The sequence below is a fragment of the Oryctolagus cuniculus genome, chromosome 18 (genome assembly GCF_964237555.1).
Source record: "Oryctolagus cuniculus chromosome 18, mOryCun1.1, whole genome shotgun sequence".
Lineage (NCBI taxonomy): Eukaryota > Metazoa > Chordata > Mammalia > Lagomorpha > Leporidae > Oryctolagus > Oryctolagus cuniculus.
In genome coordinates this window covers 56973673-56996448 of record NC_091449.1, presented here as the reverse complement: position 1 = coordinate 56996448, position 22776 = coordinate 56973673, and the positions used below count along the sequence as shown (strand labels likewise).

The window sequence follows — 22776 nt, the reverse complement described above, 5'->3', positions numbered from 1 at the left end:
GTAAGAACTAGGGCCAGCGCTGTGGCGCAGTGGGTTAATGCTCTGGTGAAGTGCCAGCATCCCATATGGGCGCTGGTTCAAGACCTGGCCGCTCTACTTCCTGTCCAGCTCTCTGCTGTGGCCTGGGAAAGCAGTAGAAGATGGTCCAAGTCCTTGGGCCCCTGCACCCACATGGGAGATCCGGAAGAAGCTCCTGGCTCCTGGCTCCGGATCGGCACAGCTCTGGCCGTTGCAACAAATTGGGGAGTGAACCATCGGATGGAAGATCTCCCCCTCCCTCTGCTCCTCCCCCTCTCCCTCTTTCTCTCTGCCTCTCCTCTGTGTAACTCTTTCAAGTAAAACAAATAAAAATTTAAAAAAAGGGTAAGAACTCTCATCACGTTAGGGTGCTTTTTTTCTTCTTAAGATTTACTTATTTTGGCCGGCGCCGCAGTTCACTAGGCTAATCCTCCACCTAGCGGCGCCGGCACACCGGGTTCTAGTCCCGGTCGGGGCGCCGGATTCTGTCCCGGTTGCCCCTCTTCCAGGCCAGCTCTCTGCTGTGGCCAGGGAGTGCAGTGGAGGATGGCCCAGGTGCTTGGGCCCTGCACCCCATGGGAGACCAGGAAAAGCACCTGGCTCCTGGCTCCTGCCATCGGATCAGCGCGGTGCACCGGCCGCAGCGCGCCGGCCGCGGCGGCCATTGGAGGGTGAACCAACAGCAAAAGGAAGACCTTTCTCTCTGTCTCTCTCTCTCACTGTCCACTCTGCCTGTCAAAAAAAAAAAAAAAAAAAAAAAAGATTTACTTATTTTATTTGAAAGGCAGAGTTACAGAGTAGTGGGTGGGGGAGAGATAGAGACAGAGACCTTCCATCTGCTGGTTTACCCCCAAATGGCTGCAACAGCCAGAGCTGGCCCAGACTGCAGCTAGGAGCCAGGAGATTCTTCCAGGTCTCCCATATGAGTGCAGGGGCCCAAGCACTTGAGCCATTTTCTGTTGCTTTCCCAGGCATGTTAGCAAGGAACTAGATCGGAAGTGGAGCAGCCAGGACTCCAACTGGCACCCACATGGGATGCTGGCGGCTTAACCTGCTATGCCACAACATGGGCCCCCATTTTAGGCTTTGCATTTACACGGGTGGTTTACTAACACCCAATTCCACAAGACAATAACTACATTTTTTTTTTTTTAACAGGCAGAGTGGACAGTGAGAGAGAGGCAGAGAGAAAGGTCTTCCTTTTGCCGTTGGTTCACCCTCCAAGGCCGCCACGGCTGGCACGCGGCGGCTGGCGCACTGCACTGATCCGATGGCAGGAGCCAGATGCTTCTCCAGGTCTCCCATGGGGTGCAGGGCCCAAGCACTTGGGCCATCCTCCACTGCACTCCCGGGCCATAGCAGAGAGCTGGCCTGGAAGAGGGGCAACCGGGACAGAATCCGGCGCCCCGACCAGGACTAGAACCCGGTGTGCCAGCGCCACTAGGCGGAGGATTAGCCGCGCCGGCCTGACAATAACTACATTAAGTTATGGAAAGAAGATTAAAGGCTGGGACCACCAGGGAAAGGATCTATAGGAATTACAATGTAAACTGATCCTTGAAAGAGTCAAATTTTGACAAAGGTGAATGGGAAAAACATAACAAAGTTAAAGAACAAATCTGACCATGATGTATGTACACTTGCAGAGAACAGTAAGAAACCCAGTGTGTAGGGTGAGAGTTGTGGTATAGCATTAAATGCCACTTAGAACATTGGCAACCCAGATCAGAGTACCCGTTTCAAATCCTGGCTACTGAGATTGGCACTGTGGCGTAGTGGGTTAAGCCACCACCTGCAGTGTCGGCATCTCATATGGGTGCCGGTTTGAGACCCAGCTGCTCCACTTCCAATCCAGCTCTCTGCTATGGCCTGGGAAAGCAGAAGATGGCCCAAGTCCTTGGGCCCCTGCACCCATGTGAGAGACCTGGAGGAAGCTCCTGGCTCCTGGCTTTGGATCAGTGCAGCTCCAGCCATTGCAGCCAACTGGGGAGTGAACCAGTGGATAGAAGACCTCTCTCTCTCTCTGCATCTCCTTTTCTATGTAACTCTGATGTTCAAATAAATAAATAAATCTTAAAAAAAAAAATCCCGGGGCCGGCACTTTGGTGCAGAGGTTAAAGCCCTAGCCTGAAGCACTAGCATCCCATATGGACGCCAGTTCGAGACCTGGCTGCTCCTCTTCCAATCCAGCGCTCTGCTATGGCCTGGGATAGCAGTAGAGGATGGCTCAGGTCCTTGGGCCTCTGTATCCGCGTGGGAGACCCAGAAGAAGCTCCTGGCTTGGGATCAGCGCAGCTCCTGCCGTTGTGGCCATCTGGGGAGTGAACCAGCAGATGGAAGACCTCCCTCTCTCTCTCTCTCTGTAACTGTCTTTCAAATAAATAAAATAAATCTTAAAAAAAAAAAAAAACCTGGCTATTCTACTTCTGATCTAGCTTCCTACTAATACACACTCTGGGAAGCAAATCAGGGCTCCTGCAACTGATGTGAGAGACCCAGATGGAGTTCCTGGCTCTGGCTTGATCCAGACACAGCACTCACTCTCTCTCTTGATCTCTCTTGCTTTGCCTTGCCAAAAAAGAAAGAAATCTAGTGTGGAGTTAAGAATGTCTATGGTAAGTGTTGGGCAGGAAGAATTGAAGAAAAGTAAAGCCAGATTATGGAATACTCTGGCTAGTTGGCTGACATGGTCCAGTAGACAATATAGAATTACATGCTGAATATAACAAAATTAATGTAATACAAAACATAAGACTGTTCAAGTTTCAAGAAACTGAAGACTACACTGCCCAGTTTAGGGATAATTAAAGTACAGGAAGATGAGGCCTTATGGTAAGAGGGAAAACCGACAAATGGGTATCAAAGCAACAGACTACACCGCCAGCCTCTAGACCCGCAGTCCACACTGCAGCGCAGACAAGAGCGCATCTCTAACTCTGCTATCCCCCAGCACTGGCCCCCTATTTGACCAATTTTTCTCTCCAGAGCCAGCCTTCCTCTACCGAGCCCACCAGAACAGCCCTTCCAAGTTAAACACCCGCCCCTTCATAGACACCCTCTCAACCTTTGATCCCAGTGGAAATGTGGTTTAATTGAAGGAATGGCCACTGCCACAGGGCAAGCCTGTTCCCCTGACCTCACCAACTCCCTCCTGGCTTCCAGGCCATTCCCACTCGGTCATGACAGAATAAGACCCTGCTCCGTGGGGGCTCAGGCTATCAGGCCAGGACACGGTGAGCCACAGGCAGGTCTCCGTGGACATTCAGGCTCTGAGCCCAGAGCTTCCTCCATTGAGAGTAACGCTGCACCCAGCTCCTGGCTTCCTTCACTCCAAGCAGACAGCCTGTCTCATCGCATTTCCTGAAGCCCTTCCTAGGAAGCTTCTTGCAACTGCAACCATCTCTTCCCTCTCCACCTGGAGGAAAGTCTCTCTCCACTAGTGCCCTGAACCCCATGTCTTCCTCCCTTCCCCCCGATGTTATATACTCATCCCTCCCACCTGACTGCTAAAATGAAACAAAAGTTTTCCAACGTTTTTCAATTAATAATTTTTGAAATTCTAACTTATACAACTTACAGTCTTTGCAGAAACTCAAATAAAGGAAGAAATTAGTATTTCCCACCACAATGAGATCACAAACCAGCATTAACAATATCTTCGCAGAACTGTAGTGTGTACAGCAACGGGGTGCCGTGATGTGCGTTTGTGTCCTATCACCCTCGTCTCAAGTCCTCTCCTTCTACATTAGTCACTGTACGCTCTGCTGGCAGGGTTTCTTAAGCAAAATTCATTCTTAGCAACCTGGCCTTTTTACTTTGTAACAAATTAACATGAGCCATCTTCAAAAAGCTCATAGAAACGCACATTATGAAAAATAACTATCCATAGATATTTTTCATTTTCATTGAAAGGCAGATGTTGGCTCATTTCCCAGATGCATCCAGGATTGCGGGAGGCTATAAAGCCAGGAGTCCAGAGTTTAATTCAGATCTCCCACGTGGGAATCAGCACTCACTGCTGACTCCCAGGATGTGCACTAGCAGGAAGCTAGACTAGAAGCAGAGCTGGAACTAAAACCCAGGCACTCTGATGTGAGATGTGGGTTTCCCAAGCAGTGTTTTAACCACTATGCTAAACATTAACTCATACATAAATTTCACAAAGTTTTTGCAGCAGATTAACATTTTTTTGAGGACTTATTAGCAAGGCAGAGTGACAGAGAGGGCCTCAAACTAGGCATTCCAATATTGGATGCAGACATCCCAAGCAGCAGCTTAACTCACTTCATCAAAACATCCACCCCTTATTCTTAAATTCCATTTTTAAAGTTTATTTCTTTATTTAAAAGGCACAGACACAGAGAGCTGGTTTACCCCCAAATGGCCACAACAGCCAGGGCTGGGTCAGCTCAAAGCCAGGAGCAAGGAACTCCATCCAGGTCTCCTGCATAGGTGGCAGGGGCCCAAGTACTTGGGCAATCATCTGCTGCCCTCCCAGGCACACTGGCAGGAAGCTGGATGGGAAGCAGAACAGCCGGGACTCAAACCAGCGCTCCAGCATACGGGTGATGGCATCCTAAGTAGCAGCTTAACATGCTGCATCACAGTGCCAGTACTGCTTTGTTTTGTTTTAAACAAGAACTTAATTTTTTTTTTCCTTTTTCCTTATTTGAGAGGCAGAAAGACAAAGCTCTCACTCACTGAATCATTTCCCAAACACCTGCAACGCAGAACTAGAGCCGGGAACTACAAACTCAACCCAGGTCTCCCACAATCAGTGACAAGGGCCCCACTACTTGACCCATCACTGCTGCCTCCCAGGGGCTGCATTAGCAGGAAGCTAGAGTCAGGAGCCATGGCCAGAACTCCAATTTAGGCATTCCAACACAGGATGTGAGTGTCTCAAACAGTGGCTTAACCACTGCACCAAATGCCTGCCCGTAATTCTGTTTTTCAAAGAACTTTATGAAGTAAACACCCTTTTATACAGGAAGGGTTGTTTATGTTTTCATTTTCTTTTCTTTTTTTTTTTTTTTTTTTTGACAGGCAGAGTGGACAGTGAGAGAGAGAGACAGAGAGAAAGGTCTTCCTTTGCCGTTGGTTCACCCTCCAATGGCCGCCGCGGCCGGCGCACTGCGGCCGGCGCACCGCGCTGATCCGAAGGCAGGAGCCAGGAGCCAGGTGCTTTTCCTGGTCTCCCATGGGGTGCAGGGCCCAAGCACTTGGGCCATCCTCCACTGCACTCCCGGGCCACAGCAGAGAGCTGGCCTGGAAGAAGGGCAACCGGGATAGAATCCGGCGCCCCGACCGGGACTAGAACTCGGTGTGCCGGCGCCGCTAGGCGGAGGATTAGCCTAGTGAGCTGCGGCGCCGGCCTAAGTTTTCATTTTCCCATGTCCCCATGCTCTCCCTTGAACCAAAAGCAGCTGGACAGCTGGGCCTCTGTCCCAGACACCGCACTGACCGTGCTCGCCGTTGTCAGTTTGCAAGGATACTCTCCTGGCACCATCGGTCACAGCCGACCTCTCTGCAGCTGCTGATACCACTGACCCCTCCCTCCTCCTGACACGGTCCCTGGGTTTCTTTCCACACCTCCTTCCCTGACTGCATCATCGCAGGCTCCTCTCCAAGGCCCACCCCTTGGGCACTGCGGTCCCTCATGGCTCTGAGACCCAGTTACCCTCTCCTTCCACATACTCTCCCACAGGGACAGCCTGTTTTACTGGGACTCACGGCCTAACCCGCCACAACTCTGAATTTCAGGCCTGCAAATCTAATGTAGAATGGCCATCTCCTCCGGATCGCACATCTGAAGGTAAACCCGTCTCACCCTACACACAAACCCACTCACTGCCTTTGTCCCCCAGGGACACCACACACTTGAATCCTGAGTGGGCCCGTCCCTTTCTCTGAAGTCCCCTACCCAGTCAGTCATCAAGGCCCAACACAGTCTACGTCCTAAATCCATCTGCCTTAGGTCTACTTCCCTCCATCTCTGCTGCGGGTAGCTAAGCCTGTCCCGACTGCCTCAGGTCTCACCTGGCGAGTCTGTAGTCTCCCCGGCACAGAACCCACCACGCTGCACCAGGGCGACCCCGCTGGGGATCCAGGTGTTGGAGGCAGACGTCTGGGTTTGAAAATCCCCCTCAGGGCTGGTGCTGTGCCATAGTGTGTGAAACCGCAGCAGCCCAGGCATCCCATATGGGCAACGGTTCATGTCCTGGCTGCTCTACCTCCGATCCAACTCCCTGCTGACACACCTGGGAAAGCAGCAGAAGACGGTCCAAGTGCTTGGGCCCCTGCACCTACATGGGAGACTCAGAAGCAGCTCCTGGCTCTTGGATTTGGCCTGGACGAGCCCTGGCCATTGCAGCCATTTGGAGAGTGAACAAGTGGATGGAGATCTCTCACTCTCTGTCTCTCCCTCTTTCTCTGTACTTCTGCCTTTTAAATAAATAAATCTTAAAAAAAAAAAAAAGAAAAAGAAAAAAAAATCCCATCTCTTGCTAGCTGTATGATTTAGAGTGCTGCTCAATTTCTGTGCTTCAGGCCCCTCATCTACAATGCGGGCAGGAATACCCACGTCACACAGTTGCTGCAAAAACCAAATCAGCATGCAAGGAGAACACGGCAACTGGCATGGCATTGCTGGTTATTACTCCCCCCTAACTATGGGACTCTCTCAGGATGAATTCTAACTCACAGTTTCCACAGAATTCACCAGAGACACCCAAGAAATATCTAAGAGAACTTCAAAAACTATATGGAAAATGGAATTGCACGGTAAGTTGATAGTAGAGTAAAAAATTCATTAAATTCCCTTTTTCATGAACTTTTTTTTTTTTTTTTTTTGACAGGCAGAGTGGACAGTGAGAGAGAGACAGAGAGAGAAAGGTCTTCCTTTGCCGCTGGTTCACCCTCCAATGGCCGCCGCTGCAGCCGGCGCACCGCGCTGATCCTGGCAGGAGCCAGGAGCCAGGTGCTTTTCCTGGTCTCCCATGGGGTGCAGGGCCCAAGCACCTGGGCCATCCTCCACTGCACTCCCTGGCCATAGCAGAGAGCTGGCCTGGAAGAGGGGCAACCGGGACAGAATCCGGTGCCCCAACCGGGACTAGAACCCGGTGTGCCGGCGCCGCAAGGTGGAGGATTAGCCTATTGAGCCACGGCGCCGGCTCTTTCATGAACTTTTTGAAGTAATTTCTTATGTTGATAAATGAAAGAGAAGAGAAAACAAAGGAGACAGGTGGGGGAGAAAACTGATTCAAGAGAATTCAAAGCCAGGCCCTCATATTTGAGCAGATACCTAAATAACCGAAACAATTTTTAAAACAAAAAACCGAGGCCAGTGTCTGCAACACTGCCATCCCACATAGTGACCAGTTCGTGTCCCAGCTGTACCACTTCTGATCCAGCTCCCTGGCCCAAGGGCTTGGGCCCCCGCACCCACATGGGAGATCTGCATGGAGGTTCAGGCTCCTGGCTTCCGCCTGACCCAGCCCTGGGCACTGCAGCCACCTGAGCAGTGAATCACTGGAAGCTAGCTCGCTCGCTCGCTCGCTCGCTCGCTCTCTCTGTGTAGGTCTGCCTTTTAAATAATAAATCTTAAGGGAAAAATATGGAGCTTCATTTAAGAAGTAGTAAGAGAAAAGCTAATGCTTTTGCAGGTATTCACAGTGTGCCAGGCACTCCTATATATATATAAATGAGTTCATTCCTCACAACACTATGAGAAAGACACCAGCATTTCCACCCTGTAGTTCAAAAAACAGGGCACAGACAAGCAACAGGCCCAGCATCCCAGAATCCTGGTGGGCGTCACAGCCAGGTTTCAAATAGTGCAGGTCTGGCCCCAGAGTCTGCGATTTACTCACTGCTCAAACAAACCTGAGAGCAAGGAAAGGGCACCTCCCCAGCAGGAGAAAGGAAACTGAAGAGCAGGCAGAAGAGGCAGGATGAGGCTCAAGATGGAATAAAAGTGATGTTAAGAGCATAAGATACCCAAGAACCACGGAAAACATTTTGACCTTGTGCTCCTGGTGACCTTCAAAAGAGGGCAGAAAAAAAGGACTCGAGGTAAACCAGGGACAGGAGGGCCCCAGAGCCACCTGCAGAAGGTTGAGCAGCAAAACCAAAGCAAACCTCGATAGCAAAAAAGGGACAGTCAGTAGAGAAAACGTGCTGTCACAAAGAAACACATCACCTGTTAAACATTACAAGTATTTAAAATTCTGGAAAATTATAAAATATTTTCTACAAAAAATAAATTGTGCCCAACAACTTTGAGCCCGGGGCTGGTTCTGCTCAGATCTCCTTGTGCCAATCAGAGCAAGGTGAAAGCTCTTAGCTGTGTGGTTACAGCACCGTGCACGAAGCCAGGGCTGGTCCCCGGGGAGACCAGGAGCATTAACACAAACTTCTCTCTTGACCCCACAGAAGAAGTATTTGGGACACTCGTTCCCGGCCTGGGGCTGGGTAAGGCCACCGCCAGCAACCCGGGCATCCCATGTGGGCACAGGTTCGTGTTCTAGCTGCTCCACTTCCGATCCAGCTGCCTGCAGACGGCCTGGGAAAAACAGCCGGTGACGGCCCCAGTGTTCGGGTCCCTGCCACCACGTGGGAGACCCCGAGGAAGTTCCCGGGTTTCTCTCCCGCCCAGCTCCAGCCAATGCGGCAATCTGGGGAGTGAGCCAGCCGATGGAAGATCTCTCAGGCTCTGTCTTCTCTCTGTAACTCTTTCAACTAAATAAGTAAATCTTTACCAAAGATTCCAGGTTTCCATGACCAGTGAATATGATCCTGCGGGTCCCGGGTGCCAGGTGGTCTCAACTGACCACCGGACCCTCCCGCCCGACCCGAATGCCCACCACCAACGCCGTCTGTCCCGTCTACACGCCTGGGCCTATACACTCAGACCTGAGAACCTGACTCAGCTCTGGGAACCGTCACAGCAGCACTAAGAGGCGCGCGTGAACAAGGAAGCTCGCTGCGCCGGTCTGCGCTCCTCCACGCCACTTCGTCCGCCCCGCCCTGCACGGCCGCTTAGTCCTAAAGCACAGGTGAGCCGCGCGCTGCACCGCGGGAAAGCAATGCACCTGCCAGACGCACGAGCCGGCTCCACGCGCCGGGGGTGGGGGCTGTGCGCGGCGCGGCGTGCAAGCCCGAGGCGCAGCCACCAGCGAGGCCACCGGCCGCCCGGGGCACGAAGGGCGCCGAGAAGAGCCGGAGCGCGGGCCCGGGGCTCGGACAGCCGGGGACAGACCGAGTCCTGGCGCCCAGACGCGCGCTCCAGAGGACCCGGCGGACAGACCGGGAGCGGGGCCGGGGAACCACCCCGGAGCGACGCGAACACGGAAGACGGCCGCCCGGGGGTCCCGGGGCGAGAAGGCCGCGCGGACGCCAGGCCACGGCGGCCCGCGGCTGTCTCCTTACCTCACGGGCCCCACGGGCTCCCGCTCCGACACCGCTCGGCGGAGGCGAGCAGGCGACCACGACGGTGGCCGGGGGTCGCCTCAGGCCGGAACCGAGGACCAGGGGCCGCGAGGTGGGGCGAAGTTGAGGAACTCAAAGTTCCCAGGAACCCAGAGCCCGCGACCTTCCGCGCTTTACGGCCCCTCCGCAAGGGTACGGCGGGCGCACGACCTCAGCCGCGCACGAGCGCGCCGTGACGTCATCGCGGAGGCCCCGCCCCCGCCGCGTGGGCTTGTTTGGGTCTCGCGAGGCTCCGCCCCCGGGGCGCTCGGCGGCGTCACGGTGGGGGCCCGGCCCTGGGATCCCCGGGCGCCCGCGGCCCTGGACTTCCGCAGTGGCGGGGGCACGGGGCTCCCGCACGGATCTCACTTCTCAGGGACAGCCGCGTCGGGGACGCCTGGCCCGCAGGGCAGGCGCCGTGCGGGGACGCGGGCTCCAGCCGCGCGCGAGGGGCTCCCGCGTCCCCGGGGCGGCCCGCAGCCCTCACAGTCGGCGCTGGGCTCCTGCGCTGGACGCCCGCGAGGGTTTAACAATGAGGAGAGACTAGGGGAGTCCTAGGTGACGTCCAGGGAGTCGTCGCCCGTGATTCCTGAGCCGCTCGGCGACCAGGCAGAGGAATCTGCTAGAAACCCTCTTTGCGGGAGGGGTGCGATGGGACAGTGACCCCGCGTCCACCCCAGGCTGCCGCACGCGGCCAGCACTGCCGGGAGCGCGTTTCTCTCTCCGTCTCCCGTCACCGCCCCTCCGCTGCCCGCCTTGAAATGCTGCATCCTGGGCTCCTGGCCGCGTCTTGGCCGTGCTGGGCTCTCTGACCACCAGCGCTGTTTTGAAGGATTGTGGGGCTTTATGTGTGTGTGTGGCTCCTCTTTTTCCACAGGGCATCGGAAGTGCGTGCTGCTCGTGCGGTTTTTGACTCCCGAGTGCACCGCACCCCTCAGAGAATGGATCTTGTTTTCTTGAGTAATTTTTCCGTAGGAAATTTGGATTCACTTTCCTTCCTTTGCAAACATCTCCCTTGTTTCTATCTATCAAGGACAGAGTTTGCAATAGGTGGGAGTGTATTTTTAGCCTGTCTCTAGACCTATGCCACTAGGGGCCAGGGTTGTGGCACAGCAGGATAAGCCTCCGACCGCAACCTGGACATCTGGTATTGGAGTGCCTGCTCCAGTCCAGACTGCGCTGCTCATGATCCGGCTTCCTGCCACCCCTGGGAAAGCAGCAGCAGACGGCCCCGCTGCTTAAGGAAGAGTGCAGCGCAGAATCATTCAGTGTTCATCAGATGTCGGCGTCCTGTCCAGCCCTGTTCAGCTACTCAGTTCTGTCTGCCAGGAGTCACCTCCCAGGCCCACGGAGGGGACACAGTTCCCAGCCTGTGTCCACACGCATGGAACAGCAGGTGGCGCTGTGCGCTGTGGGTTGAGGCATCCTGGGGTACCTGGGCCCCTGAGGGCCAGCGGACACTGTCAGAATGAACTACAAACCCAAGCCAGAGAGGACTGGGCCTCCCGTTGAAGGTCCCCCTCCGGCGTGGCCTCTGTGCAGAGGAGGGACTGAGATGAGTCTCCTTTGGTGCAGGCTCGAGAAAGAGGGCTGTGCCTTTGTTCCCAGCCCCTGTTCCCGTGAAAGGCTCCACGGACTCGGGGACCCTCCGCCCCTGCCATCTGGGAAATCGTGTGGCTCAAGCCCCTCTGAATCCCAGATGATGGGGGCCCAGGTTGTGGCTCCACAAGTCCAGCTGCTGCTTGTGACTCCAGCATCCCAATTCAGGGCACCAGTCCAGGTCCAGGTGGTTCTGCTTCTGATCCAGCTTCCTGCTAACGTGCCTATGAAGGCAGTAGATGGAGGCCCAAGCTTGGGTTCCTGCCACCCATGTGGAAGACCTAGATGAAGCTCCTGGTTCCTGGCATCAGCCTGGCCCAGCCCTGGCTGTTGCAGCCATTTGGTGATTGAGCCAGTGCTTGGAAGATCTCTCTCTCTCTTTCTCCCTATTACTATACCTTTCAAAAAAAAATCAACCTTTAAAAGAGAAAGAAAGAATCCCAGATTGTGGTAGGTGATGAAGAGCAAGGCTTTGGGCCAGTCCTGGTTTCCTAGGTGCCTGAAATAGGGCTGTCCTGAGAAACAGAACCAATAAGATGGGGGCTGGGAGGAGACAGAGATAAAATATTTATGTGTTTATGCACTTAATTTTGAAAGGCGGAGAGAGAGACAGAGATTCTCCATCTGCTGGTTCACCGCTCAAATGCTCACAATAGCTGGGGCTGGGCCAGGCTGAAGCCAGGGGCCTAGATCTCAATTGGTCTCCAAGGTGGGTGGCAGGGACCCAAGTACTTGAGCCATCACCTGCTGCCTTTCACGTGCACATTGGAAGGAAGCTGGAGTTGGAAGCAGAGCCAGGACTCACCCAGGCACTCTGATACAGGAAGTGGGCATCCCAAGTGGCATCTTTTTTTTTTTTAAGATTTTTATTTATTTACTTGACAGGTAGAGTTACGGACAGCGAGAGAGAGAGAGACAGAAAGTTCTTCCTTCCGTTGGTTCACCCCCCAAATGGCGCTATGACCTGTGCTGTGCTGATCCGAAGCCAGGAGCCAGGCACTTCCTCCTGGTCTCCCGTGCAGGTGCAGGACCAAGCACTTGGGCCATCCTGCACTGCCCTCCTGGGCCACAGCAAAGAGCTGGACTGGAAGAGGAGCAGCCGGGACTAGAACCCAGCACCCATATGGGATGCCGGCGCCACAGGCAGAGGATTAGCCAAGTGAGCCCCGGCGCCGGCCCCCAAGTGGCATCTGAACTGTTGTGCCAAATACAGACAAGGGAGCTCGAATGCTCTTATCTCAGCTGAGAGTCTCTACTTAGGATGTTCTTTTTGAAAAGATTTATTTATTTAAAACAGACTTATAGAGGGGGAGGGAGATCTTCTGTCCACTGGTTCACTTCCCAAATGCTGCAATGACCAAGTCTGGCCCAGGCCAAAGCCCGGAGTCAGACACTCCATCTGGGTCTCCCACATGGGTATCAAGGGCCCAAGTACTTGGGCCATCTTCTGTTCTGTTCCCAGACTGGCAGGAAGCTGGACAGGAAGTGGAGCAGCAGGGACCTGAACTGGCACTCATAGGGGATGCCAGTGTCACAGCCAGTGGCTTAACCAGCTGCACCACCACGTTGGCCCCTCTTCGGATCCTGGTTCCCTCACAGCAGAATCCAGCAGAACCACGGAAGGGAGGAGTCTGAGTTACTACAGGGCCCTACAGAACATGGACACTGACAGAGCAGGGGCCCTGTGGGGTTAATGGGAATCCTAGAAAGAGAGGAAGGGACAGAGGGGACGTTAAGAAATACCTATTTGGGGGCCGGTGCGTGGCTCACTTGGTTAATCCTCTCCCTGCGGCACCAGCATCCCATGTGGGCACCAGATCTAGTCCCGGTTGGTCCTCTTCCAGTCCAGCTCTCTGCTGTGGCCCAGGAGGGCAGTGGAGGATGGCCCAAGTGCTTGGGCCCCTGTACCCGCATGGGAGACCGGGATGAGGCACCTGGCTCCTGGCTTCAGATCGGCGCAGTGCAGGCCATAGCGGCCATTTGGGGAGTGAATCAACGGAAGGAAGACATTTTAAAAAATGATTTGGGGTTGGCATTGTGGCGCAGCAGGTGAAGCCACTGCATGTGACACCAGTTCAAGTCCTGGTTGCTCCACTTCCAGTCCAGGCCTGGGAGAAGCAGCAGCAGAAGTTCAAGTTATTGGGGTCCTGCCACCCACATGGGAGACCCCAAAGAAGCTCCTGAATTTGGCCTGGCCCAGTGCTGGACATTGTGGCCATCTGGGGAGTGAACCAGATGATTCATTCTCTCACTCTCTATCTCTCCTTCTCTCTGTAACTCTGCCTTTCAAATAAATTTTAAAATCTTAAAAAAGAAGCAAGAAAGAAATAGTGCCTTAAGGCCGGTGCAGCGGCTCACTAGGCTAATCCTCCACCTTGCGGCGCCGGCACACCGGGTTCTAGTCCCGGTCGGGGCACCGGATTCTGTCCCGGTTGCCCCTCTTCCAGGCCAGCTCTCTGCTGTGGCCCGGGAGTGCAGTGGAGGATGGCCCAGGTGCTTGGGCCCTGCACCGCATGGGAGACCAGGAGAAGTACCTGGCTCCTGCCATCAGATCAGCGTGGTGTGCCGGCTGCAGCGCACCAGCCACGGTGGCCATTGGAGGGTGAACCAACGGCAAAGGAAGACCTTTCTCTCTCTCTCTCACTGTCCACTCTGCCTGTCCAAAAAAAAAAAAAAAAAAAGAAAGAAAGAAAAGAAAAGAAATAGTGCCTTAAAGCTTCCCAAATGTTATAGAACAATCTACACATCCAGGGAGCTTAATGAACTCCACCTAAGATGTACGCAGACATCCACATCTAGATACGACCAGATAGGACGAATCATGGAAGCTGGAAGGGAAGGAATTCCACACTGTGTACCAGGAAGCCTCAGGACGAACAACCGACTTCTTGCCAGAAATGACACTGGGAGAAGGCCCGTGGGACAACATATTTAAAATGCTGAAAGGAAAAACTCTACTAACCCAAGAATTCCACATCCAGAAAGCTAACCTTAAAAAATGAAGGTGAGGGGTGAATGTTTGGACTCACGGCTAAGACACTGGTTAGGGAGCCCATATCCCACCCTGGAGTACATAGGTTCAATAACCAGCCCTAATCCCAAACCAGCTTCCTACTCATTCAGACCCTGGGAGCCAGTTCAGATGGCTCAAGGAATTCAGCTCCTTCCTCCCATGCGGGAGACCTGTTTTGGGTTCTGAGTTCCCTGCTAGAGGTGGCATTTGGATAGAGAAATCGCAGATAGGAGCACTCCTTATCTACCTCCCTCTCAAATCAATTTTTTTTAATTTATTTATTTATTTGAGAGGCAGAGTTACAGAGAGAGGGAGAGACAGAGACAGAGAGAGAGGTCTTCCACCAGCTGGTTCACTCCTTAAATGACCACAATGGTCCAGGCTAGGCCAGAACAAAGCCGGGAGCCAAGAGCTTCTTCCAGGTCTCCCTCGCAGGTACTGGGGACCAAGCACCTGGGCCATCTTCCACTGCTTTCCTAGGTGCATAAACAAGGAGCTGGATGGGATGTGGAGCAGCTGGGTCTCCAACCGCCACCCATATGGGATGCAGGCACTGCAGGAGGAAGCTTAGCCTACTATGCCACAGTGCCAGCCCAAATCAATATTTTTTTTAAAGATTTGCTTATTTATTTAGAAAAGTGACAGAGAAGGAGATGGAGAGAGAGAGAGAGAGAGAGAGAGAGAGAGAGAGCAAGAAAGAAATCTTCCACCCACTGGTTCACTCTTCAAATGCCCACAACAGCCAGGACTAGGCCAGGCCAAAGCCAGGAGCCAGGAGCCAGGAACTCCGTTTGGGTTTCCCACGTTGTGGGCAGGAGCCAACATCTGCTGCCTTCCAGGTGTTTAGTAGGGAGGCAGACTGGAAGCAAAGAATATCTGGAATTTGAACCCGCATTTCTAATGGGATGTGAGTGTCCCAAGAGGCAGCTTAACCTGCTGTGCCACGACACCTGCCATTAAATAAAAATTTTTTAAAAGAGAATTTCTTTTAAAGTCAGAGTTACACAGAGAGGGAAGGAGAGGCAGAGAGAGAGAGAGGTCTCCCATCTGCTGGTTCACTCCCCAATTGGCCACAACGGCTGGAGCTGTGCCATTCTGAAGCCAGGAGCCAGGAGCTTCTTCCAGGTCTCCCACGTGAGTGCAGGGGCCCAAGGACTTGGGCCACCTTCTACTGCTTTCCCAGGCTACAGCAAAGAGCTGGATTGGAAGTGGAGCAGCCTGGTCACGAACCGGCACCCATATGGGATGCTGGCACTGCAGGTGGCGGCTTAACCCACTATGCCACAGCACTGGCCCCTAAATAAATATTTTAAAAATAAAGTGTAAGAGTGAAAATGACATAATAATAGAAAAGCTGGGAGGGGTTGATGTTAGCAAACCTGCCTTATAAAACGTACTAAAGGGAGTTCTCTGCACTGAAAAAAAAAAATCCACACCAAACAGAAACTCAACCCCCCTTGAAGAAATAAAAACTTAAGTCAGTATCAGTGTATTGTTTTTACTCTTTTCTTTAACTGATTTGGAAGAGAAATGAACAAGATATGAACTGTAAAACTATCACTTGTATTACATAGAGAGATGTGGTTTGCATGAATGTAATAGCACAAGGGAAGAAAGCTATCTGGGAACAAGGTTTCTATGTAAGCATTATCTGAAGGACACTCTTTCATGTTCAGGGTAATAGTGTACTGTCGCTCCCCGTCTTCGTGGAGGAATGACACAGGACCCTGCGCTGTTCTTTCGTCTGCTCGGCCCTCCCCGGGTTTGCTGCTGGTTCTTCCCAGGTTGGCTACCGACCCTTCCACCTCCGTGGAAGGGCGGTTCCCCCTGCCACTTTCCCCACTTCTGCAGGGGAGCGGCACACCGCCGGCCGGCTCTCTCGGGGGCTGCACAGGTGTTCCTTCAGATAGATGTTCCTGGTGCATGTTGTCTCTCTCCTCCTTTATAGTCCTCTTCCACCAATCCCAACTCTGCTACCCACACGCCGAGTACGCTGCTCTCCTCCAATCAGGAGCAGGATCAGCTCCTGCAGGTCATCACTCAAGTTGGCGAGAGGCAGCTGCGTAGAAGTTGTTACTCCCTTCTCAGCGCCATATTGTGGGAGAGCAGATGCATAGAATAAGTCTTAAATCCAGTAACTTAGTCTAGTCTGAGTTGCTCCCCACAATTCCCCCTTTCTTTTTATTTTTTGGCGTTGATACGTGCCTGTCTTCGGTGCCCCGCGGCACACACCCTGCTCTGCTTGCTGGAGTTGCCCACAGGTGCTTACAAGCCCTACCAATCAGGCAAACCGAATCCGGGTCCTCTCTTCGCCATGTTGTGAGGAGGTTTTTAGGCGCTGATGCGTGCCTGTGTTCGGTGCCCTGCAGCGCATGCTCTGCTCTGCTAGAACTGCCTGAAGGTGCTTACAAGCCCTACCAATCAGGCAAACCAAATCCAAGCCCTCTCATTGCCGTCTTGTGGGGAGACTTATTGGTGTTGATAACGTGCCTGTCTTCGGTGACCTGCAGCCGCCCACAGGTGCTTATCGTCTTACTAATCAGGCAGACCGAATCCAAGCCCTCTCATTGCTGTGTTGTGGGGAGGCCTTATTTTTCTCTATTTCTCTACCTCCGGGCATTCCTATCTCTCCTATTTTACTTCTATCTGCCAGCATTCCTATTTGTCTCATTTTACTTCTATACTTCTGTTTCTCTTACCCCCGCGGCTTCCCGGCGCCCGCCCCGAGGCTGCTTCTCGGCGCCTCGCCCCGTGGCGGCTTCCCGGCTCTGCGCGGCTTCCCGGCTTCACGTGGGCTCCGCAGTCTCTGCGCCCTTCTCGCCCGCACCACGGCCTTCGCGCTAGCCCCGCGTTTCCTATCTATTCGCGCCCCGCGCGCGCTCTCTGCGCGCGGCGGCTTCCGCGAATCACACAGCCTAGCTCTCGTTTCCGCCACCGGTATTCAGTCTAAGTTCCCTGGGCTAACCTGGCGAATTCAACCTAGCTCACGTCTCCGCTTCGGTTTGGCTTCCCGTCTTTTGCTCCCTGGGCTAATCTGACGGATTCCAACCTGGCTTACATTTCCGCCTCTGGTTTTAGATTTTCGCCTTTTGCTCCCTGGGCTAACTTGACGAATCCCAACATGGCTTACGTCTCCGCCTCAGCCTGCCCCCCGCGGCTTCATCCTCCCTAACATTTTTCTCTACCCGGTATGTTTCCTAACTTTTCTTCCAACAATATTCCCTTCTCATTTCTCCTGGCTTCTCCCCACAGTCCGTATCCGAGTCTAAGTTTCTTCTAGCTTTCACTTTCGCTTTTAATCTCCTAGCTTCCCCGCCATAGTCCGTATCGGAGTCTAAATTTCTTCTTGCTTTCACTTTCACTTTCAATCCTAACTTCTTTCCCACAGTCCGTATCTGAGTCTATGCCTAAGCTTTTTTTTTTTTTTTTTTTTTTTTTTTGACAGGCAGAGTGGACAGTGAGAGAGAGAGACAGAGAGAAAGGTCTTCCTTTGCCGTTGGTTCACCCTCCAATGGCCGCCGCGGCCAGCGCGATGCGACCAGCGCACCGCGCTGATCCGATGGCAGGAGCCAGGAGCCAGGTGCTTTTCCTGGTCTCCCATGGGGTGCAGGGCCCAAGCACCTGGGCCATCCTCCACTGCACTCCCTGGCCACAGCAGAGGGCTGGCCTGGAAGAGGGGCACCGGGACAGAATCCGGCGCCCCGACCGGGACTAGAACCCGGTGTGCCGGCGCCGCTAGGCGGAGGATTAGCCTAGTGAGCCGCGGCGCCGGCCTTATGCCTAAGCTTTTGATAGCTTCTTCCGGCACCTTTTCCGTCCGGCTTTTCCCTAGGCTCTCTCCAATTTTTCCCGCTTCTTCCCTCCTAGGTTTCCTATCCAAGTCATGGCACCATTATGTCGCTCCCCCTCTTCGTGGAGGAACGACACAGGACCCTGCGCTGTTCTTTTGTCTACTCGGCCCTCCCCAGGTTTGCTGCTGGTTCTTCCCAGGTTGGCTACCGACCCTTCCACCTCCGTGGAAGGGCGGTTCCCCCTGCCACTTTCCCCACTTCCGCAGGGGAGCGGCACACCGCCGGCCAGCTCTCTCGGGGGCTGCACAGGTGTTCCTTCAGATAGATGTTCCTGGTGCATGTTGTCTCTCTCCTCCTTTATAGTCCTCTTCCACCAATCCCAACTCTGCTACCCACATGCCGAGTACGCTGCTCTCCTCCAATCAGGAGCAGGATCAGCTCCTGCAGGTCATCACTCAAGTTGGCAAGAGGCAGCTGCGTAGAAGTTGTTACTCCCTTCTCAGCGCTATATCGTGGGAGAGCAGATGCATAGAATAAGTCTTAATTCCAGTAACTTAGTCTAGTCCGAGTTGCTCCCCACAGTGTACTTTAAAAAATATTTATTTATTTGAAAGGCAAAGGTAGAGAGAGAGGGAGATCTTCCATCTGCTGGTTCACTCCTCAGATGGCCTGGGAAAGCAGTGGAAGATGGCCCAAGTGCTTGGGCCTCTGCACCCACGTGGAGACCCAGAAAAAGCTTCTGGCTCCTGGCTTCAGATTAGCTCAGCTCTGGCCATCGCAGTCATTTGGGGAGTGAAACAGAGGATGGAAGACCTCTCTCTCTTTCTCTGACTCTACCTCTCTATATTTCAAATAAATAAAATAAATCTTAAAAAAAAAAAAAAACAAACATATAGGGGCCAGTGCTGTGGCATAGCAAGTAAAACTGCTGCCTGCAATGCTGGCATCCCATTTGGGTGCCGGTTCAAGTCTCAGCTGCTCCACTTCTGATCCAGCTCTCTGCCATGGCCTGCAAGTCCTTGGGCCTCTGCACCCACGTGGAGACCCGGAAGAAGCTCCTGGCTCCTGGCTTCAGATCAGCACAGCTCCGGTTGTTGTGGCCACTTGGGGAGTAAACCAGTGGATAAAGGACCTCTCTCTGCCTCAGCCTCTCTGTAACTCTGCCTCTCAAATAAATAAATAAATCTTTAAAAAAAAAAAAAAAGGAACCAACTATATGCTATGTATAAGACACAAATAGGCCGGCGCCGCGGCTCACTAGGCTAATCCTCTGCCTTGTGGCGCCGGCACACCGGGTTCTAGTCCCGGTCGGGGCGCCGGATTCTGTCCCGGTTGCCCCTCTTCCAGGCCAGCTCTCTGCTGTGGCCCGGGAGTGCAGTGGAGGATGGCCCAAGTGCTTGGGCCCTGCACCCCATGGGAGACCAGGAGAAGCACCTGGCTCCTGGCTCCTGCCATCGGATCAGCGCGGTGCGCCGGCCGCAGCGCGCCGGCCGCGGCGGCCATTGGAGAGTGAACCAACGGCAAAGGAAGACCTTTCTCTCTGTCTCTCTCTCTCACTGTCCACTCTGCCTGTCAAATAAATAAATAAATAAATAAATAAATAAAAAGACACAAATAATGGCTGGCATAGTGGTGCAGCGGGATAGGCTGCCACCTGAAATGCCAGCATCCCATTCTGGAGTGCTGGTTCAAGTCTCATCTGCTCCATTTCCCATCAGGCTTCCTGCTAATGTACCGGGAAGGCAGTGGATGATGGCCTGAGTTCTTGAGCCCCTGTCACCTATGTGAGAAACCAGACTGGAGTTTTTGGCTCCTGGCTTCCATTTGGCCCAGCCCTGGCTGTTGCAGCCACTTGGAGCATGAACCAATGGATGAAGATCTTTCTCTCTCTGTCACTCTTTCAAATAAATAACTCTTTTAAGAGAGAGAGAAGAGAGGAGGGAGAAAGAAAGAAAGAGAGAAAGAGAGAAAGAGAGAAAGAGAGAAAGAGAGAGAGAGAGAGAGAGAGAGAGAGAGAGAGAGAAACACAAATAGGTTTGGATTAGTCCACTTTTTGTTCATTAAACTAAAATACCTGAGAGGAGCTACTTAGGAAGATTTGTTTTACTTCCGTTTTGGGGGGTCAGAACCCAAGATCAGGTGAGCCGCATAGGTTCAGCTGTTGAGGCTGTGGGACAACAGTGGTGACACAGGTGGAACCAGGTAGCAGGCAGAGCAGCTAAGCCCAACCTGGCCCTTATAATCAACCCTGTGCAGAGAACTGCCTTCCAGGGACACACCCCCAGTGACATAAAGACCTCCCCCCTCGGGGCCCACCTCCTAGACACCATAATTTTTTTTAATGATTTATTTATTTATTTGAGAGAAAGAGAGAGAAGTCTTCCATCTGTTGGTTCACTTCCCAAATGCCCATAACAGCTGAGGCTGGGCCAGGCCAAAGCCAGAAACCCAGAGCTTCAACTTGGTCTCCCATGTGGGTGGCAGGGACCCAAGAACTTGAACCATCGCCTACTGCCTCCCAGGGTGCACAACCACAGGAAGTTGGAATGGGGAGTGGAGCCAGGATTCAAGTCCAAGCACTCCAATATGGGATGTGGATGTCCCAAGCATCACCTGAACCAACCACCCGCCCCAGACACCATAATCACAATTAAATCTCCACTGTTTTTGGGGTTTTTTTATTTTTATTTTTTGCCAGGCAGAGTTCAGAGCTCAACAGTGAGACAGAGAGAGAGTTATAGACAGTGAGAGAGAGAAAGGTCTTCCTTTCGTTGGTTCATTCCCCAAATGGCCTCTAAGGCCAGCGCTGCACCCATCCAAAGCCAGTAGCCGGGTACTTCCTCCCTGTCTCCCATGTGGATGCAGGGACCCAAGCATTTGGGCCATCCTCCACTGCACTCCCAGGCCACAGCAGAGAGCTGGCCTGGAAGAGGAGCAACCGGGACTAGTACTCGGCACCCCAACCAGGTCTAGAACCCGGGGTGCCGGCGCCGCAGGCAGAGGATTAGCCTGTTGAGCCATGGCGCCAGCCTAAATCTGCACTCTTAATCCATTACCCATTAACATTAACTCATTAACCATTAACAAAAGACTTTGAGGACCAAGCTCCTAATACATGGGTCTTTGGAGGATATTCAATCTGTTATCCAAACCATAGCAAGGTGAAGGAAAGTAAAAAGCTAAACAAAATATACATGATACAGTTCAATTGTAGAGTAGGGTGACTGCGAATAATAATATACTGTATATTTCAAAGAAGCTAAAAGATTGTTTTCACCACAAAAAATGATAAAAAGTTGAGGAGATACAGGTTTACCCTGATATGACTATTACACAATATATACATGTATCAAAACATCACATGATACCCGATAAATATGGTCAATTTTTATGTGTGAATTAAAAAATACATCGGGGCAGGTGTTGTGGCACAGCTGGTTAAGCCGCTACTTGGGCTGCCCGCATCCCATACTGGAGTGGTGGTTTGAGTCCTGGCCTCTCTGCCTCCAATCCAGTTTCCTGCTAATGTGCACCCTGGGAGGCAGCCAAGTGATGGCTCAAGTGCTTGGGTCCCTGCCACCCACACAGGAGACCTAGATCAAGTTCCAGGCCCTTGGCTTTGGCCTGGGCCAGCCCTGGCTGCTGGGGGCTTTGGGGGAGAAAACCAGTGGAGGGAAGATCTATCTGTGTATCTCTCTGCTGCTCTGCCTTTCAAATAATAATATGTGTGTGTGTGTGTGTGTGTGTGTGTGTATGTATGTATGAATAAATACTGGGGGTGGTGCCGCGGCACAGGTTAATCCTCTGCCTGCGGCACCAGCATCCTGTATGGGCACTGGTTCTAGTCCTGGCTGCACCTCTTCGGATCCAGCTCCTGTTATGGCCTGGGAAAGCAGAAGATGGCCCAAGTGCTTGGGCCCTGCACCTGCGTGGAAGGCTGGGAGGAGGCTCCTGGCTTCAGATCAGTGCAGGATGGAAGACCTTTCTGTCTCTCCCTCTCACTGCCTGTAACTGTATCTCTCAAATAAATAAATAAAATCTTTTTTTTTAAAAAAAAAAAGAAAGAAAGAAATACTGAGAGAAGAGGCATCAGCCCTGCTTGAGCTGGAGAGAGGTGGGTAAATAGAGGCACGCCTGATGAAGTAAATTCAGCAAAGCTGTAACCTGGGGTGGGGGAGGCACTGATCAGGGCCTGAAACACTTTGGGCTCCTGACCTTGTGTTTCAGAGGAGGGTGTGGGAAAGCTCATCTTGTAACACTGTATCAGAGAGGCCAAACCATCACAAACCAGGGAAAGGTAACACCAGAAGGAGGCTGACTAGTGTTTTTGCACATGCAAGGTATGAAGGTGTATTTGCTTGAACAAGAGGGGCCCTCCCACTCCCCATTTCCTACGTCCTGGGCACTTGCCAAACCCTTGCTATAAAAACCCCAGGAAATTGCTTCTTGGAGAGGTAGTTTCTTCTCAGGAACTATAGCTTCCTGCTTCTGCCTTTATGGTCACAGCAAGGCTTTCCTTTGACAACTCCTGATTGAGGCTGATTACTTGGTGACACCCCCAAGAGAGGGACCCACTGTGTCCACTAACAAAATGTGAACTTTAAAATCTGGGGCGTAGGCATTGTGGCACAGTGACTAAGCCATCACGCGGGATGCCCACGTTCCATAGCAAAGTGGGATTGAGTCCCTCCTCTGCTTCTGATCCAACTTCCTGCTGCTGCACCTGGGGGGCAGCAGATGACAGCTCAAGTCCTTCAGTCTTGGCCACAGACGTGGGAGACCCAGGTGGGGTTCCTAGCTCCCGGCTTTGGCCTGGTCCTGTCGCAGCATTTGGCATACTCCCACCTGTCCCAAGTGCCTGACATCATGCTGCACGTGACAACGAGC

At 52.9% G+C, this 22776-nt stretch overlaps 1 protein-coding gene across 5 annotated transcripts in view; it reads right to left on the bottom strand.

Moving 5' to 3' along the window:
• PDPR (pyruvate dehydrogenase phosphatase regulatory subunit) overlaps nucleotides 1-22776 on the bottom strand; it is an 87471-nt gene that overhangs the window by 45848 nt on the left and 18847 nt on the right. For 4 of the 5 annotated variants that reach the window (XM_051847287.2, XM_051847289.2, XM_070062739.1 and 1 more), the window contains exon 1: nucleotides 9448-9589. The exons of the other annotated variant lie outside the window; for it this stretch is intronic. The gene's annotated coding sequence lies outside the window, so the exon portion shown is untranslated. Of the gene's footprint in view, nucleotides 1-9447; nucleotides 9590-22776 lie in introns of those variants that run through there. 5 annotated transcript variants of the gene reach the window in all.